Here is a 6,591-nt window from a genome sequence, read left to right as displayed (position 1 = left end):
GAGCATGCAGATTTGATAACATTAGGGTCGAAAAATGGTCATATTTGCACAAGAAAATGTAGGAATGCCATTGGTAACTTTGGCAGCACGCAGGCTCAGCCATTACCAGCACACTCTCGTTAAAAGTGGTCCGGCCGGTTTTATAACAAAACCTTCTTGGCCGGGGTTTTTGTGCGTAAACCTTGTCAGTCAGCCGATCACGCTCAATTGACTTCGGCAAAACCGCAAGTCCTATCATAAAGAATAAGTTAACCGGACCATTTTTTTACGAGAGTGTTTTTCTAATGAGACGTTATAATGTGGATAACGGGTGATACTCAGACTAAGGCCGTGTCCGAAACGGGCTTCCAGAGCTACGGCTACGTCTATTGTCAGCGCGTCCCCGCATATTTTCAATGGGCGCAGACCTAGACCTAGCTCTAGACAGTTGATTCGGATGCAGCCTTACATACACTGGGCGCAGTATTGAATATTTGACGCGCATTTTGTTCACGTAGTTGTTGCTGTTGGGGCTGTTGCGGCTGTTGCTGCTGTTGCTGCTGTTGTTGCTGTTGTTGTTGTTGTTTTACTAACAAATGCTATGCCTAGCAGCTCCACGAAATTGGCTAAATGTTTACAGGGCCTATGCCTGCGACCGTCGCGACCACCCCTCCCCTCCCGGCCCCCAGTCCTTTACTTCATGCGTCGTGATTGGTTCGTAGGTTTAGTAAGTATTTCTCTTTTTCCTTTATCTTTAGAAAATCAAACTTTTGGGAAACGTTGTACGCTCATGTGCCGTTGCGGCGGCATGTAAGTCAGGAGATGTTGGGGACAATGGATGTGCGGTAGCAAATGACAAGAACATTATCTGCTGCTGCACTGGAGATAGATGCAACAGCGCCACCACTCGTCAAGTCAGCTATGTCGCTTTGGCTGCCATGATGTTCGTAGCAAAAGCTGTTTTCTAACAGATTTGCGACTGTCACTATTTTGGGGGACTTGTGAACACGCAATTCCATCCTTATTTACCAAAAAACAATGATTTTTTAAATAAAGTGGTTTTTGGTTTTCTTGCGCCCGAACAAAGAATCAACATTATTATTGACCTTTCTTCCTTAGAATGCGAGCCATGCTTTTAAGGATGTCATGTAAAGTTATGAAAAGCTTCCGCTGACTTGCTTTTTTTTTTCTTTTTAAATAATGAGTAAAAGATCTTTCAACACGATTGTCTATTTAATTTTGCTTCTCAAATATTGCCATTACTTACATTTTTCAATAATATCATAATAATATCAAATGATAAAAAATGCAAAAAAATGCTTGTATTTCTCAACACATTCTCGATTTATCAGTTTTAGAGGGGGGCAAGGACATTTTGCCCTCCCCCCCCCAACTCATCAAATTTACACCACTTTGTCTTCGCGCCTCTTTTTCTTTTTCTTTTTTTCTTTTTTATCTTCCTTTTTTTTTTTTTGGCTTTTCCAGGGGGGGGGGGGCAAGTGCCCCCCTTGCCCCCCCCCTCGCGACGCCCATGCCCCCCTCCCCCACTTTTTGACCGGGGGATGGGCTATTGAATCACCCCCCCCCCACCCACACACACACTGAAAAGTGGAGAAACAAAGTACAAAAGCTTTAAAAAATGTAAGCGTGAGTAACCTGAAGAGTCTCCCTAGTATAATGTGATGTCCAGCAGCCAATTTTTGGATTTTGGTGAAATTATTAATAACATTTTGAAATCCGTTTATCATACATTTTGTGTTGTATAATTATTTCGTTAGTGTCTTATATTTCTTTAAATGTGCTTCTTTAAAGGTGTGACTATGGTTTATTTCATTATCCTCTAAGTTGGAAATTGTTTGGAAGGACCGCACTCTTTAGATTTGATAACATTTATCGAAGAGAAAATACATTCGATCGATGAGATCGTTGGATAAAAATCGGCTATAGAATGCATAGTGGAGTACTGTGGCCTCGTGGTTAAGAGCACTGATTCGTGGTCTGTGGGTAAAGCTGCAGGTTGTGGGTTCGAGTCCTGGCGGGGTCATGGTGCGTGTGCCCTTGAGCAAGGCACTTTGTCACTCATTGCTTCTCTCCACCCAGGGGTAAATGGGTACCTGTGAGGGCAGAGATGGTTATGTGATTGATTTAGCTTGCTTGCGCCTAACAGGCAGCATCGAGCTGTATACTCCCCAGGGAGCTGAGATGGTATTTGGAATGTTAAATTGGCCCAATGATCAGGGATAATAATAATACTGTAAGCGCTGTGATTTAGTGTACTAAAAAGAGCGTTCTTAAATGCCGATTATTATTATTATATTCTATAGCTGACGCGCGGTTGTCAAAATCAAAACGACAAGAGGACCCTACTCAACGTACTTTATACAATCACTGCGATGAAAATTATTGTTAATAAAAATGAGACTGCTATACATTATTCGTATGATCGGTATCATTTTTTTTATATTTAAGAAAATATGTAGCACCAAACATAATAATGACTGGAAAGCCAATTTCATAAGCTACATTTAGATGCAAAAATTACTGAAATTGCTCAATCCGTTCAAAGAATATCACCATTTAAACACAATGCCTCTGAAACCTCTTTCGTCCAGAAAAATGCGATTTCAAGAATCGTCGTCACGATTGTCTTCAAACATCACCAGCGATAAAACCTCATTTCAAAAGTTAAAAATATTCAACAATTAGAAAGTCCTTTTGAAGGCCCGTCTTGTAAAACAAAAAAAGTGGATTTTATAAATCATATTGTTTGCCTAACCAGGGTTGTTAATTCAGCATTGGACAGTTTGACGAAGGCAATACATTTGTTTTGGTGAGTTTTTCTTTTTGAGTTTTTGTTGAATTAATTTTAAAAAAAAAAATGACAGAAAATGTTTAATACAATTAGATTAAACGGTCTTAAACACACTAGATTACTTTTTCCACGATGATTATTTACACAATAAAACGAGCAAAACATATTTAATTGATTGGTCCTATAAGTGTAATGACCGGTGGACTCCTCATGTTCGACCACATGCCTTTATTTTATCGCTGTGTTTTATTGTTTAATTTTAGCATTTGTTCTCGGCCGGGGTAATACCTAGTCTATAGAATCATCCATTTGTATACAAGCGTCTATGATATATGAGCAGATCTAGCGATTAATTAGGCAAAACAAGACTGCGTCTTGACCTCGACATTTTAACAATTCAGCGGGCGTCTTCAAAAGGGTCCGTAAATCTGTTCACGCATTGCAAAAACATGGTAGCCAATCAACAGCTTAGTCCACATTTCTAATCAGAATGTCGCCACATTGCATTTCTCTCATATATCAGACGTTGGATACGGGTGATACTGAGACTAGATAATGTCCTGGAAATTCGAAAATTTGACAAGGGGTTGGAAAATATGGGATACCCTTGGCAGCTGTCAGTGTTGAAGCTAATGTGGCATCTCATCACTATATTCAGGGTGAGTAAAAAAAAAACCCAAAACCCAAATGTTGGGACCATTGTTTTGAAGAAGTTCTGTATCTAGTATTTTCAAAATGTAGGATATAAAAGCCCAATTCTTAAGGTGTCTTATACAAGAATCATTCAAATCACTCATGTACTCTTTAAGTTACAGAATTTAAAACACAGTCACCGTTTTAAGTTTCTGTCCACGGATCACAAAAAAATAAACGTTTTGTTCTTTCAACAAAACGAAAAGAAATCACACATGGATGTGTGTGAATTGTTTTCGTTTTGCTGAAAGAACGCACACCTTTTTTTGTGATCTGTGGACAGACCCTTAAAACGGTGGTTGTGTTTAAAATTCCGTAACTTGAAACGGTTAAACCGTTTTGTAAATGTTTTACCGATAGGTTTATTCCAACAGCCGCAAAGTCACGCAGACTGGTTGTTTGGGAGAGATATATTGTTCTCTCATATCCAAAACTTTGAAGTGTTTAGTTGAAGTGACACAAATCGTGAACTTTGTGATCATTACACGCTGTTTGACTAGCAGTGGATAAAGTTCGTTTTTATTTTGTTTGGTTTCATTTTCATTTTAATTCTTTCCGAGGAAGAAAAAAATGGTACCTCCAAAAACTACAGGCACTGTATATCTTGAATTTCCAAACATCAATCGTTAACCGGTGCGAAGAGACTAAGAAGAAATGTTCATGTTATATAGACATGGGGGCAGGGGCGTAAATCCCGGGGAGATTTGGGTACATATCCCCCCCCCCCTCCACCACTTTTTGACCGGGGGTGGGCTATTGAATCATCCCCCCCCCCCCACACACACACACACAGACACTTTTTGTGATGATAAAAAAATGCGGATTTTGAGGTATTTTCCGAACAACTCAAATGTATTCAATAGCACTGAAAATTGGAGAAACAAAGTACAAAAGCTTTTAAAAATGTAAGCGCGAGTAACCTGAAGAGTGCCCCCTAGTAAAATGTGATGTCCAGCAGCAGCGAATTTCCACGGCCGGGCCATTTTTGGATTTTGGTCATCCCCATCCCCCCACTCGCCGGCACAGAGTTACACCACTGCATTGGGGAGAATTATAGTTTTTTTTCTCTCTGATTACGTGGTGTTGGACGCTATTTGGGGTCAAAGATACGACAGTCGTGCTTACGCATGCATTATTATAGTAATTACTCGTTATCCGGTGTTTATATGCACATCATCGCAAACTTATTCGAAAACGAAACTTGTATTTGGGGGCGAAGGTTGCTAAAATAGATAATGTTATCAGTAGAACAGTGTCTGAGCTTGGGAAGAAGATAAGACCAAAGGTTCCTCTACAATTCCACCACCGCCACTTCAAAACTGCTTCCTGTGCGTCAATGTCTGTTTGCTAAGTTCACGTGTTGCTACTGGTTATTTTGTCTGGTTTGACCTAGACTTGAATCAAGTCGGAATTGCTTGAAGTCGGTATCTTAAAAAAAAAAATCACAAAAATCACTTAGTTTACATCTTTCCAGAAGCATGGCTGGTACAGCTCGCGTGCCTTATAACAATGCGCACACCCCGTACATTGTTAATTGTACTCTGTACTCTTGTACATTGTACGACACGCGTATTAAAAGTACATGTTTGTGCATGTATTGCATAGCATGTGCATACATGTGGTGCAAAAGTTGCTGCATGGCTGCATAAAAATAACATGTACATGTACGTTTTTAACATGTTGGTCTGGATTTGACGCATGAGAGGGCGTTATGGTACGGTGTGTACAGAGTACGTATGCGCAATGCGCACATTTAGATACGGGGTAAGCGCAACCCAGATTTGGTCAAGTCTAGGTTTGACGTAGTCTGACTCTCATCCGTTCTCCACGCAGCCCGTCTCAGTTCGGTAGAACGTCTGATATATCTAAGCATGCTCGACGTCATTTCATTCCGAAATCAGGACTAAGATTGTGATTGATCAATTTAGATGCCACTTTTTTTGGTTATTCAACAACCTGATCAAAAATGCTACTCATCGTGGGCGTGATGTTTACGCACGGGGGAGCTCGAATTACGCATGTATAGAAGGCACATGATGCTGATTGGTCGGTTTCTCCGGGTCATAAGTATAGTAGTACTTGCATAATTAATCGCCGAATCTGTTTGCATATCATAGACCACGGTCGGCTTCGCCAGGGCCAGGGTCTATTACGTAGGTTTTACCCAGCTTTCATTCGAACCCAAGACCCAGTTTTCATTCGTACCCAATTCGGTCTTTGAACCCAAGACCAAATTCGTCTGTTTTCTACACTCATTGCAATTGCCAGACAAGTGAATCGCTCCTCCCTTCACCTTTTCCGTAGATTAGTATTCACTGTGTACATGTATAACTTCTGTACGCATACTTAGACTTTAGACTTCATGAACTTGATATGATATTGCTACCATGTACTTGGCAGCATTGAGACAGTTATTTACACTACGAGGCCGTCCATCTACACAGACATGTGTTGCATATGCCCACCCCAGAGTCTGATTAGTCGTCACGTGATACTCGTGTTGTTCAGGTGTAATGACGTAACCGGACGATTTGAAAACGGCGGGAACTTGAACACGAACAGAGAGAACTTTAGACACAAAAACAACGTGTTCCCAATTGTATTTTCGATAATTCACTGCAAATCCGATTCTAGCAGTCATTGATCTGATTGCAGTGATGAACGAATTTTACAAGTGGAGCAAACGACAGTAGTAATGTGTTTACATTTTAAAATCCGCCGTGTACCAACCTTTGACCTATGAGCTGTATTATTGCACATCATAATTATTTTATTTATCGGTGTTAAAAAGCGGCTTGAGATCCAAGCAGTGGCGTCTCCAGTGGTGGCAGGGGGACTTTTTGACAAATATTTTTTTCCCAGCAATTATTTCAATAAATGGTTAGAGAGTTCTGACAAAAATCCCCAAAAGAAAACCCGGTGAAAAACCATCACAATACGCCGTGAAAATGGGCGTATATCATTTGCAGTATGCATAACAATGGTCAGTTTTGAAGAGCGCCCCCATTTTGAAGGTGGGAACGAGCTAGCCCCCAACCCCGCGACCAGATTTTACGAAGGCTGAGTGTCCGGAAAAATAAAACATGTGCACATTTCGGCGCGAATGT

The sequence above is a fragment of the Patiria miniata genome, unplaced genomic scaffold, assembly GCF_015706575.1.
Source record: "Patiria miniata isolate m_02_andy unplaced genomic scaffold, ASM1570657v1 HiC_scaffold_19, whole genome shotgun sequence".
Taxonomy (NCBI): domain Eukaryota; kingdom Metazoa; phylum Echinodermata; class Asteroidea; order Valvatida; family Asterinidae; genus Patiria; species Patiria miniata.
The sequence above is the reverse complement of the archived record's forward strand: the minus strand, read 5'-3'. Positions refer to the sequence as shown.